Source organism: Bactrocera tryoni, chromosome 1, assembly GCF_016617805.1.
Source record: "Bactrocera tryoni isolate S06 chromosome 1, CSIRO_BtryS06_freeze2, whole genome shotgun sequence".
Lineage (NCBI taxonomy): Eukaryota > Metazoa > Arthropoda > Insecta > Diptera > Tephritidae > Bactrocera > Bactrocera tryoni.
In genome coordinates, this window is record NC_052499.1 from 53,649,949 (window position 1) to 53,664,621 (window position 14,673).

The window sequence follows — 14,673 nt, forward strand, 5'->3', positions numbered from 1 at the left end:
AGCGATATTCGTGCTCATAAAGCAGCTGTAAGCTGAGCCAAATGTGTGTGGCCGCCAAGAGGCCGAGCTGTAATTGAAATAACTGCTGGGCATTGCCCATTACTGGTCCATATGTGTGTATGCATGTAGGTCTATATTTGGGATGTTTGGCGTTATGGTTTTCCTGCTACCGAAAATGTTGTTTCCGTATTTTAAATGCAGATCGGCCTCATTTTGAAACTATATCAGCATCATTTGATCGAATTGGCTTAAGCCGTCCTAACATAATGAGAACTTTTTATGTTTTGATTACTAACTTACCCATTCTACTATATATACACGGTGTGTCACAAACATAACCAAACTCATGGTGGATCCTTCATCGAATTTTGTTTTATCACTTCGATCGATAGAAAACGAGTTCCACGGAGCGCAAATTTCAGTTTGGGCAAAAAGAAAAAATCACACGGAACCAAGTCTGGTGAACACGTTGGTTGATTGATGGTATTCATTGTGTTTTTGACTTTAAATTTGGTCACAATTGTGGCGCGATGCGTTGAATTTTTCATCCAAAATTTCGGCCATTTTTGACAATTGTTCTCATGCAAACACCTCAATACAATCAAATTGAACTTCTTATTGACCGTCTGTCCATCGGGAAAAAACTCATGATGCACCAAACGACGAATATCGAAAAAAATAGTGTGCCTCACCTTTACTTTTGAGCGGCTTTAGTTTCAGTTCGATTCTTCCCTCCATTTCGATGATTGTTGACTTCTTTGCATGTCGAACTCATAAACCCATTTCTCATTGGCACTTATATTGCTCTCCATGAATGTGAGATAAGAATTGGCACGATTAAGCGTGTTCAAAGAGATGTGTTTACGATACTCTTTTTGAAAAAAATTCAGCTTCATCGCGTTTCATGCCCAAAATATCCAGCAAAATCATTCGAACGAACTCGCGAGAAATGTCGAGCACTCTTGACAACTCTCTAATGCTTACATGACGATATTCAAACACCATATCCCTCGCTTTTTCAATATTTTCATCATTTGAAGAGGTCGAAACTTGTCCAGGATTAGGCATGTCTTCAACGATCTCTCGACTGTCTTTTTACTTTAAAATTGAATCACCTTACCCTTTTCCACAAACGATTTCGCCCACGAAATTTGGAATTTTGAATTGATCAGTCAAAAGACCAAAAATTAAACGAGTTTTTGATGAACGATACTTCAACAACCAATATGGAGGATTACCTGATCTATCACAATTTGACTGAAAGCCAACAAAAAAAGATCATTTATGATAACTGGGAAGGTGTGATCTAAGCAGCCGTAACGGAAGTGCAAAGAAAACATTTGGATAAATGAAATAAAAAATCTTTGCATGCGCTGGTCGATCATTCCAAACGTTGCATTGAATCTAATGGAACCTATTTAGGATAAATAATAACTTTGAAAGATAATATATTCTTTTTCTTTATTGGAGTAGACACCGCGGTTATAGCCGCGTTAACAACAGCGCACCAGTCGTTCTTCCTTTTCGATGTTTGCCGCCAATTCGAGATTCCAAGTGTAGCCAGGTTCTTCTTCATATGGTCTTTCCAACGGATTGGAAGTCTTTCTCTTCCTTTTTTCATACTTTAATATCATGTTATATATCTAGTAGCATCTTAAATTAAAACAGATATAGCTTAAAGCTTGTGGGACCACCGTTTGTTGGAGAAAATACGGATATAAAAAGATGTTTATCTTGATTATGACATCCAGTTTGTAGAGCTTTCGCCAGACTGGACAAGGAGGCAAAGCAAATGGGTCTGGCAGTGAACGAGGGCAAGACGAAATATCTTCTGTCATCAAGCAAACGGTCGTCGCACTCGCGACTTGGCTCTCACGTCACTGTTGACAGTCAAAACTTTTAAGTCGTAGATAATTTCGTCTATCTTGGAACCAGTGTAAACACCAACAACAATGTCGGTCTGGAAATCCAATGCAGGATAACTCTTGCCAACAGGAGCTACTTCGGACTGAGTAGGCAATTGAGAAGTAAAGTCCTCTCTCGACGAACAAAGACCAAACTCTATAAGTCACTGATAATTCCCGTCCTGCTATATGGTGCAGAAGCAATAAAGAAGAAGAAGAAGTTTGTAGAGCAGCTATTTGCGCAGCCTTATCTGAGCCCTGTCAGTTTACATTGGCAGTTCTGACAGCCAAGCAGATTCTTAGGGAGAAAAAAACGTATGCGAAATTTCAGATCGATATCCTAAAAACTGAAGGATTGAGAAAGATAGAACAACAGACGGACGTGGCCAAATCGGCGTCACGCTGATCTTATATAATATGTATAATATATTGTACATATACATAAGTGTACATTTTCAAGTCTCCAACCTTTCCTGCTGCGTGTTACAAGCTTCGCGGTAACCTGCTCAGGGTATAAATATTATCACGAAACAAATTTCAGAAAAAAAGTTTTAAAATCATGTGTTTGACTCAAGTCGCAGATCCTCATTCCTGAATGCATTTTACTGTGGGCAAAAAATTGTAAGACTTTTTAATTAAAATTTCGCGCGAAAGTCCATTCGTGTTTTTGTTTTGTGTTATCGTAATTCTGTGTGCGTAATCAAATTTCTGATCACGAATAACCTCCAGGACGGCTATTAACATCAACTGATGATCAACACGTAAATAAAATAAAGGAATTGGTGCTTGAGAATTGACGATTAACAGTCAGAGATCTTACTGGAATCGTTGGAATATGGGAAGGATCAGTGAAAACAATTTTGAAAAATCATTTGGGTCTAATCACTAAATTTTTCGATAAACAGCGCCGCGTTGACGTCTGTGAAACAATGCTTCTCGGCCCCCAGGATGTCATCAAGCGTATTATTACTGGCGGTGAGTCTTGGATCTATGCTTACGACCCGGAAACAGACTATCAATCGGCTGCATAGTGGCAAAGGTAAGCCGAAGCCGAAAAAAACACATCAAAAGCGGTTAAAAACAATGCTATTTTGACAGTTTCTTCGATTATTGAGGTGTGGTCCACACCGAACTCCTTCCAACCAAACTGTCAACAAGGAATACTATTTGAGTATTATCCATCGTTTGAGCGAAGCTGTTCGTCAAATCAGCATTATATTGAAAGAAAAAATTAAAAAAGTACTTTTAAAAATTAAGTTTTTTAGTATTTAGTATTTTATTTAGAAGATTTTGGTTCAAGGACTAAGCTGTTTGCTTGCAATATTTCATAAACTTATCTGTTCACATTTCTCATAATTCCAGCAATAACCGTCGGACACCTTGACATCAATCAATATAAAGAAACCGAATGGGTTTTATCACTTGTAACGATTGCTCCGCGGAGATGGCAAATAAATAAGCTTAAATTATGTCGCGCTAGAATCGGAGCACGACCTTCATGTGTCGCAAATGTGTTCTGTCAATATTGTCCGTGTATTTACTTTATTGCTGTTTTAGCTTCAGAAGTGCTGCCGCTCTAAATATCAACTAATTAAGAGTACATGGCACGCTGCTGCAGCAATTGTGGCATATGTTCAAACAAATTACATAATTGCATGCACTTTGCAGGTTATTCGAAATTATGAGTTCTGACTTTTTATTGAACAAGCAAGTGCGTGGCAAATTGTGTGGAAAATTTGTCGTAAATATTTTTAGAATTAAATATTTGCTGAATACATAGATATATTTGTACTTTTGTAACAAAGGTAGTCAGCTGAAATGTGTGTCAATGTTAGAATATTTGGCTTTAGTAAGCCTATCTCATTAAATTGGTTATACTACAAAAATTTAAAAAGCAAAAAATAAAATAAAATGTGAATAAGAGCATTAAATATTAGAATTTTTTGTAAAAAATTGTATATGTAGTGTTAGGAATATGTACATACATACATACATATAATCCATTGAAGTTAATGAGCCTAAAGCATTTTTATTAGATTTTATCTTTACTTCTTTTCACACAATTTAAGTTTTTTATGCAAAGAGTTAATTTTTGTTAATTTTTTTGTTGGCTCGTCGTTTGGAAAAGCATGTATTTTGACAAAATTATTTGCAATTTGTTAATGTACTGATAGGCTGACCTCGAACTACTCATAAAATATGCATTTGCTCGCTTATCGCTTAGCTTTGTGTGCCAGTTCTATTTTTTGCACTTTTTGGTTTTACATAAATTAGGTTCTCGTATGATCGCTCAAAGCAGTTTATCAAAAACTAATATATTCGCGTTTAAAATGTGTTGAATCTAGGACAAGCTCAGTGCTTAAGGATTTGATTTTAATTTTCCAACATTCATAAAAATATGTTGTCGTCGTAAAAACGTATTCAATTTGAGCGAGATAAGTATTGAAGATATTTTGTACATAAATTTGTTTAAAACTGGTTTTAATTTTTTTTTATTTATTTCGTGTGTATTTATATAACGGGTGATCCAAGTAGAGATATTTTTTCAGTAGCCTTTTTGTGACTGATCTCGTGTGTGTCGTGTCAAGCTGTCGTGTTATTTTCGTTCAGTATTGCTAGGCATTTCATCATGGAAAGACTTACGCCTGAACGACGTTTACAAATCGTTCAACTTTATTACGAAAATTCATAGTAGAGCAAATTATGCAGCATGAAAAGAGCCTTAAGTTTGAGTTAAAACTAGCTCAGCCGCGAATGAAAAAGCGACATAATGATGCTCGCATTTTATTTTGCGCCAAATATCGGTTTTGGGAGGAGAAGTTGGAAAACGTAATTTTTAGTGACGAAAAAATGTTTAATTTGGATGGTCCAGATGGTCATTACAAATATTGGCGAGATACACGACGATCCAAGAGAGACTTGCTACATATAAGCGAAGCCACGGTGATGGAGCTTTAATGGTATGGGCGGCCTTTAGCTCTAAAAGCAAATGTCATATGTGTTTTCTAACGGCTAATTCCGAAATATACATTGATCTACTGGATAGTGAACTCATTCCTTTTGCTGAGAATTTTCAACGACGAAAATTGGATATTTCAGCAAATCAACGCTCCCATTCATGTGTCTCGCGGTACAAAAGCATTTTTTCAGTTCCGAAATATAAAATTATTAGATTGGCCAGCTTGGAATCCTGATCTGAACCCCATAGAGGACCTTTAGGGTATACTTACTGCTAAAGTATATGCACATGCCAAGCAATATGATACTATTCTTCTTCTTCTTAATTGGCGTAGACACTTTTTCACTGGTACTGATTTTTACGTGGCGCACAACCCTATGTAGGGAATGTTTCGCCTTCTCACTTTAGCTCGCCTTCGAACGGATGTTCTTAGGCTACACAGAGGATACTTGGTCAAAGACCGGACGTAGTGAGCTGCTTGAGCCATGTGTAAAAGAATCGTTTCTGGCCACTCCCAAGAGAATGGCGATCAGAGAACTTTCCTCACTTGCGTAAACTTCTACACATGACTCCATCCTCCGTGATACTAATAAGCAGTTAAAAAGTGCCATTGTATAAGAGTGGGAGAAAATTGAGCTAACTACTGTGCAAAACTTAGCAGGGTCCATGCCCCGAAAACTGTGCATGGTAAAACTGCAAAAGAGAAATACTATTAGATAGTTTTGAGACCACTGTCGGCGTTCTAAAGAAGGGCCTGTACAGCAGGTCTGCTATCTGCATGAATGTATACATCCCTAAAAGAAGGCGCACTTCGAAGAAGTACATCTGCTGCTTCCTTAATTTTGTGCACTTTTGCTGGAAAGATGCTACAGTGGTCTGGCAGTTTGAAGCAGAATTCTTGTTGAGCTTCGCTCCATCCGTAACTAAGCTTACTGCGTCTTTTCTCCAGCAACTCTATTCTGTCGCTTAGTCGAGGTTTCGTAGACCCAACGACCACCGCTTCCCAATAGTTCCTTTACAACAATATAAAGCCACCATTGTCTGCCTTACACTCTCCTCAACATTTGAATCCCATTATAGATTTCTATCAAGGATGAGGCCCAAGTTCTTTTCGACAGGATGAATTCGACAGCGTCTCAGTGAGGGAAGTGATGCTTTCAGATATATAAAATCAATTCAGTTTTGTCAAGATTGACAGCTAAGCCACTTGTTTTCACCCATCTAGCTACCACATTGCGGAAACTCATAGTATGTAGAAAATTTTCTTCTTCATCTCTCGAGTTCTTTCAATATGTCATTTACCAATAAGATTCGTCTACCGTCCTGCCTCTGTTGTAGACATGCTGAGTCCGTAATATCATGTCTCTCACTATACTGCGCCTGATGTGCAGGTCCAGAACCTTTCCAGCATCTTCTACAAAAACGAGAAGGTGTTATTAGACCTGAAATACTTAGCATTAACATGAGAGCTCTTTCCAACCTTCTCCGTAGACCGTAGACTTTAACCTTTATAATCTGTGTAGACACTAATAATCACATAATCTTCTTTAAATATATAAAAATCACGTGTAGCGTTGTTTGTCCGCGATGGACTCCTAAACTACTGATCAGAGATCTTACTGGCATCGTTGGAATATCGGAAGGATCAGTGAAAACCATTTTGAAAGATCATGAGGGCCCAACAAAAGCGAAAGCACGATTGGTTCCAAAATCACATAATTTTTCGATAAAAAGCGTCGCATTAACGTCTGTGAAACAATGCTTCACGATCACCAAGATGTCATGACACTGGCTATGAGTCTTGGATCTATGCTTACGATGCGCAAACAGACAATCAATCGGCCGAATATTGTCACAACGCTCAGCTGAAGCTGAAAAAACACGTCAGCATAAAAATAAGATTGTTTTGACAGTTTCTTCAACTTTTGCGTGTGGTGCACTCCGAGTTCTTTCCGACTGGCCACACTATCAACAAGGAATACAATTTGAGTTGCCTGATTTAGCATCTTGTGACTTCTGGCTATTCAGCAAACTCAAACGACCGCCTCGGGAAACCGTTTTGAGAAGACATTAAACGTGACGCGCATTGTAGCCTGTTCCGGAATTTGATTAAGGATTTCGAGGATTTGAAAAAGCGTTGGCACCAGTGGGTGTTTAGTTTGAGGGCGACGACATAGATTTGCAAAATCTTACTATTTTTTGATCATAGTAGTATTTAAGTTACATTGAATACAAAAAGCCTTAGTTCGCTTGAGTTTTTACTTCCTTAATTATTGTTAAGATTATTAGTAGTAATTCTATTGTGTCTATATTAAAGCGTTAGCCATTTGCTAAATTACACCGACACGTAATATTATGTAACTTTAATGTTACTTTAATGTTCACAAATGAGTTTTAAGATTTAAATATAAATCTATGAAAGTATACAGACATGTATCCACAATCACGTGGCTTTTGTTATTTTTGCGCTTTTGATCGATTTGTGACATTCACTTGTCTTTCATGGCGCGCATTTCGTTGCACAATAACAATTTTGATTGAACAAAGAGATTCACACATTCTCTTTGTGTTTGCGAGTCGCGAAAAGGTTTCGGCAATATTTATTACGTAAGTAATTAACTAAAAAAATATTTTCATTGAAAGGTAGTATTTTCTTTCAAAATATTTTTTCACAAATCTGCAAACTAATTAACTTTTATATTGTCTGAGTTGAAGTTAATTGTTACATAAAAATATCTAAAACGAATTTGGAATTAAACCAAAATAAAAAGAAACAAACAAATGAAATGAAAGAACATTCTTTGGCATTTATTTTTTGCAGATTATCTTTTTCAAATGTTGGCTGCGTCTACGTCCCAGATGGTCCATCCTTTGAGTTCAATTTTTGATGACTCGTTCGAGCATTTCGACTAATACCTGACGAATGACACGCGTGATGTTTTGCTCCAAGGCCTGAATCGAAGCGGGATTGCCCGCATACGAGTACACCTTAGACTTTACATATCCCCACAGAAAAAAGTGAAACGGTGTGATATCACACGATCTTGGTGGCCATTCGACCGGCCCAAAATGTGAAATTATCTGCTCACCGAAGTTTTCTTTCAATATATGCATTGAAGATATATGGACCGATGATTCCATCGAGCCACAAAACACATCAAAGTGTGGGTTTTCTGGATGAAATGACAGCTCTTGAATCTGCTCAGGTTGCTATTTGTCCCGAATGTGGCAATTTTACTTGTTTACATACCCATTGAGGCAGAAATAGGCTTCATCGCTGAACAAAATTTGACTCAAAAATGTCGGATCTTCTTGAAACTTTTCAGGAGCCCATAGAGCGAAGCGATGTCGCCTGGCAAGGTCTAGCGGCTTCATTCAGTTAGAGGTATTTTTTTCAATAGCTTTTATTTTGACAGATCACGTTTGAGTCGTGTCAAGCTATCATGTTATTTTCGTTCAGTATTGTTTGAGATTTCATCATGGAAAGTAAGCCTTAACAACATTTACGAATCGTTACTTTGTTACGAAAAATCATGTTCTATAAAGAATGTGTTTTGCGCGCTTCCCTCAGCTCATGATTAACAAATACGTACGTACTATTTGCAACTCCACCACCCGTCTTGAGACCCAGCTAAAGTTAAAGTTTCTGTGTTTTTATTTAAAAATTTAAAAAAATTAACCTCGAAATAGATCACGCTTTATATTTACCGAAAGAGTTGGGATATTTTTTTTCAGTATCATTGCACCAAATTTCTTTATTTTTGGTGACAACTCTTGCTATGTGATACATTGACCCTTGAAAAGATCAATCAGAGTATCAGGTAATATTTTATTTGGTTTATAGAGACTAGTAGATATTATCTCCAGACATTTTTCAGAAAAGCTAATCTAATTAAATTGGCCTATATCCATACATATATTTAATAAGGTGTTCTATCATAAATAGGTTTCGTTATAGATTAATATGACCCACCAAATCTTGAGGAGAAGATATGATGCACATCTTGGATTGTACTGGTAGAACGGTGGAGTAGCGAACAGACTTTGCGAAAAAAGTAGTAGTAGTAAAAAGTATTATTTATATTTTTTTGCCTTTTTGATTTATTTCATGTTCGAGTCAAGTGGCGACCTATCGTTTACTTCCGCTATCTAGTGTGTTAGTGTGCGGTTTGTCGTCTATGAACCAGAACGTAGTTGGTTCGTTTCCAAACAATAAATGTGCACTCTACGTTAATGGTGAGTATTATCCCGAGGCATAAGCGTGGCCTTCACCTTTTCGGCATTATTTGGTCGACTTATTTGTGGCTATAAGACCATTGTTGTTGTGTGTAATTATAAGTTGTAATAAAAATGAACTTTTCGGTCTTTTATGCAACAGCAAAATGCAATTGTATACCTTCACTTCGACACTTCGGCGCTTCAGCGGTTTGACACTTTGTGATGTTTTCCTCATTTCTTCATTTTTAATAACAAAACACCAGTTCATTCACAGCATGCTGCTGTACAAGTTGTTTTTGTTGTTGCTGTTGCTATTTGTGTTACGTTTTTACGCTAATATTATTACCGAACACGTTGCCGGCAACGATAACAATAAAAAATTGGTTATACTGACCTAACAGCCGAACACACATACACACACGAGCACATAAACTTACACGCTTATACATAGGTACCGTTAATAAAAACAAACAATGTGACACACAATCGACGCTATTGAAGCGCGGCGTTGGCAAAGCGGACAGCTATGTCCGGCGTTGAATTTGCTTTTGTTGTCACGCATGCGCCACGGCTACTTTGTAGTTCAGAGCAACGCAATGCTAGATTCGATATTTAACCTAATTTACGGTAAATGCCACACTTTGAAAAGTAGTTTAAATGCCATTTTCATATAAAAGACATAAATATTTTCGTGACATTTTTGCGTTATGTTTTTTCTTGCTGTTTTTTTTTTATTTTCTTTGAATTATTTATTTTGTTTCAGCTGCTTTTGCACTTCTTGTGATCTTCAAGTCATTCTGTGTTGTGAATTTTAGCGTTTTGTGTTCGTTGATTTGTTGCGGTTTAAACGATAAATAATGAATGATTACATAGATGTACATGTGTATGTAATATATACCGTTAAATAACCGTTTAAGCATATATTCGTATATTTAGATTGCTTCACATAGACTTCATTTACATTTTAACAGTGCAAAAATTTACTTGTTTTACAGTTTCCAAATACACTGGAGGGCAAAACTTTAGCATACTTTAAGTCTTAATGTATAATTATTTCAGTTTTTTTGTGAATTCTATAATGAAATGCCAAGCAATATCATTCAATTTCTTTACGAAAATTCACTATAAAGAATGTGTTTCGCTCGCTTCGATCAACTTATGGTGAACATAGTCGGTTTACTAAGCGTACTACTCCCCATCTTGGAACACAACATTAATTATTGAATAATATACGACAAAATAGATCACGTTCAGTTCTCAGTGAAAAAAATTTAGCAGCCGTAGCTGAGAGTGTACACAAAGACCGTGGATAGTCCATTCGGTGCCATTCGCAGCAACTCGGAGTGACGTATGGAACGATTTGGCGCATTTTACGTGGAGATCTCAAATTGAAAGTGTACAAAATACAGTTTGTGCAAGAACTGAAGCCGCTCGACTTTCCCAAGCGACATCGCTTTGCTCTATGGTCTCTTGACAAGTTCCAAGAAGATCGAATGTTTTTGAGCCAAAGTTTGTTCAGCGATGAGGTCAATTTCTGGCTCAACGGTTCTGTAAACAAGCAAAATTACAAAATTTCGGATGAAGACTTTAAGGAGCTTTCATTTCATTCAGAAAAAATAACGCTTTGGTGTGGTTTGTGGGCCGTTGGAATTATCGGTTCATATTTCCTCAAAAATGATGCCGGTGAAAACGAAACAATAATAGCGACAGTTATAGCGGTATAATAAGCGACTATTTGATGCCTGAAATTGAAGCTCGTGATCTCGGCAGCATTTGGCTTCAACAAGACGGCGCCACATTACACTAATCAATGGATTTATTGAGAGAACACTTAGGTGTGCAGGTAATTTCACACTTGGAGCTGGTCGGTTGGCCACCAAGATTTTGTGATATCACATCGTTACACTTTTTCCTGTGAGGATATGTAAACTCCATTGTCTATACGGACTATACCGCTTCGATTCTAGCATTGGAACAAAACATCACTAATGTCATTAGCCAGTAACGATTCGAAATTCTCGAACGAGTTATTAAAAAAATGAACTCAACGGATGGATCTTCTGAGATAATCTTCAGAGATAAAAATAAATGCCAAGAATGTTGAAGTTTCTGCGCCCTTTAAAAGGAAAAGATTGATTTAAAAAGGAAAGATTGAGAAAATTGAAAAGTGAAGAACCTTACTAATAATATTATCGTGCACTTTGTGACCGCCTAAAAAAACCTGCATTTTCAGGAATTAAAAAAAATACCTGCTGCATAGATTGTTTTGAAATTTTCAGGGTATACGAGGATTTATACTTGTTTCAACAAAACACAGTAAAAGTAAAAAAAAAGATTTTTTTGATTTATAAGAAAAAAATGCAAAAAAAGCTCTTCGACTATTGCAGTGCTTCCAGCTTTCTCGTCGATGAAACCTAAAAGTTAAAAATTGTCGTTAAAGGACAAAATTAGAAAAATTTTGGAAGAACGATCTACAAAATTATAAGATTAAAAAAAATGTATTTTGTTTTTGCACTTATGAAAATATTCTCCGAAAATTTGATGTGGATCCGGCAAATAGTTTCGGAGATATTGGTGCATATGTTAAAATTATTCAAAGCTTTTTTTCTGAATTGATGAGGAAAATTTTCCTGAAACTACCTGACCGATCGACTTGAAATTTGCACACCTTCTTAGATACATATACTGCGCCCAAAAAAATAAGGTGACATTGTATTTATTTTGAAAATTCTTTATTTATTCTTCCAAATCAATTTCATCCCCTTCAAAGTAATCCCCTCCCGATGCAATGCACTTATGCTAACGGATTTTCCAATCTTCGAAACACTGATTGTAGTCACTTTCCGGGATGGCCTTCAGTTCCGTCTTCGCTGCGGCTTGAATCTCCTCTATCGCATAAAAACGGTGTACCCGGAGCAGTCTTTTGAGCTTGGTGAACAGCCAGAAGTCGCACCGCGCCAGATCAGGTGAATACGGTGGTTGCAGAACGATATGGATTGTGTTTTTGGCGAAATGATCACGAATTACGAGGGCAGTATGGGATGGTGCATTATCGTGGTGTAAAAACCAAGAATTTTCTTTCCAAAATTCCGGACTTTTTAGGCGGAAAGCGTTACGCAAACGACATATAACGTTCAAATAATATTCCTTGTTGACTGTTTGACCGGTTGGAAGGAATTCATAATGCACAACACCACGATAATCGAAGAAAACAGTCAACATGACCTTGATTTTTGAGCTTTTGGCGCGATTTTTTTGGTCTCGGCTCTCTTTTGGCACGATATTCGCTCGATTGATCGGTTGTTTCGGGGTCGTAAGCATAGACCCAAGTCTCATCGCCAGTTATAATGCGTTTTATGACACCGTGGTAGTCGGAAAGCATCGTTTCACACTCTTCAACGCGACGCCTTTTTTCAAAAAATTCAATGTTTTCGGTACCAGTCGAGATTTGACGCGCTTGAGGCCCAAAACATCCTTCAAAATGGTATTGGCTGGGCTTTTCGAGATGCCAACTTCATCAGCGAGGTCTCTAATACCAGAGACAGACATGTAGTAACAATACCATATATGGTACAAATACCACATGTGTGTCACCAAATACCAGCAAAATACCATATGAGCAATGTAGTATTTTGCTGGTAACAATACTATGATGTTTCATTGTGGTATTTGTATAAACACAGCTAAAAAACAGGTAACAAACTTTGCTAAAAGCTTTTACACAAAAGCTCTTCGAAATATTCTGTCAAAATGACTTAAAAAATTAATTATTGAAATGGAAAACAAAATTTTTTTCACAATTTTTCTTCCGGAAAAGCAAGAAATGCTTTATTTTATATCAGATTTTTAGGGAGTCTTTTAGCAAATCGTTTTTTTGTGATGAAAATACATTAACTTTATAGTATTTTAAATAATTGCACTTATTTTCTCCATAACACACATTTACATATTTATTGTTTACAATTTTTTTGAAATATTTAATGCCTATGAAACAAAGGTAGTATTTCAGTTTACTACATTGCCATGTGTGTCACCAACGTAGTAAACAGAATACCATGATACCTTTACTATGGTATTGTTACTACATGTCTGTCTCGGGTATAATTGTTAATCGATGGTTTTTCAACACCAATCGCGTTTTAAGCCACTCTGAAGTGTAATTAAAAAAAAGAAAGATTCTTCTCAGGAAACCACAATATTTTTTTAAATCACAGTTTTGATTAAACACTTCTTTGATCATTTCCTGAATTTATCTATGTATTGCAATAATAACATTTTTATGGTTTTTTGGTATAAGAGAATTTTAAGCACAAAAGTCTTCCTCATCCCCAGACATTGTTTTGAAGGTCAAGTGTTAGGCTACGAGATCAATACGAGAAATTTTTCAAAAAGAATTCATTATTATTAATGTACGATAAGTAGTAGTTAGTAAATCTACATTATTCTTATTTATTTTTTAAATATCATATAGAACGCTTAAAGCTTTATACCACTATACCAAAAGTGGTTCTAATCAACCAATTTTATTATTCACTCGGTACGAAATGAGTTCACATAGGGAACAATAAGCTTTATTTATTTATTTGCTGTTCAGTATATCTATATCTGTATATGATATAATATAATGCAGTTGGAATCGTTGCCTAACGCCTCAACGAATTGTACGGTACAGTGGCGGCCTTCGATGTGCGTGCATAAAAACTTTTATGGTGTGTGTCTTGGCTAAATGAGGTTTGCTATAAAAAACTCATGTGTTATTATAACTATCATTGAAAGCTCTTGTTTGTGTGTACATATCTATATGTGACCTGGTCTACGGAAAGGGGGCTTAGGTGTCAAAAAATTAATGAGATAACGAGAAACTGACGAAACGAGTTGTTTATTTTTAACAGCTGTTTCCCAGAAAACTAGTTTTCGCACGTTAGCTCCCTTTTCGTAGACCAGGTCACATATAATTCATTTAAAATTCAGGTATAGAAATCGTTAAAAAATTTTCCAATTGTGATCAAAACTTGGAAATTACAAATTAACACTCCTTCAGAACAATATACATATGTACGTAGGACACTTCAATCGGTGGTGTTTTCCAAATCATTATGAGCTTACTTAAGTTTTATGGTGTTATCTTAGCCTTGAGGCTTTGAATAGAGGTTCAACAGTTAAGGGGGGTTTTTACCTTGTTGGTCCGAAAGCCTGCTGATTCTTTGTTATTCTTTACTTAGATATATTTAGATATTGTTTTCTCGAAATGTACAATAAGTAAAATGGCTCTTTTTTGTTACTAATTATATTTTATGGTACAATTTTCAATATTTTTTAACAATTTTTCTAGTATCACCGATGCACACACTCAAAGTGAACATATGTAAAAAACTGCATGCCCGATCTGTTAACCAGTTTGTTTGCAGCAGCTGCTTAAGTCGGTAGACCTCAGTAGTGCATTGCGATTTTTTCAATGGATAAAAATATAGAACAAAGAATTTGTCTCAAATTTTATATTTATAACCAAATTTCGTGTGCTGAATCGCTGCGAATATTGGAAAAGGCTAAAGGTGATTCAGTTTGATCAAAAACACAAACCTACGAGTGGTA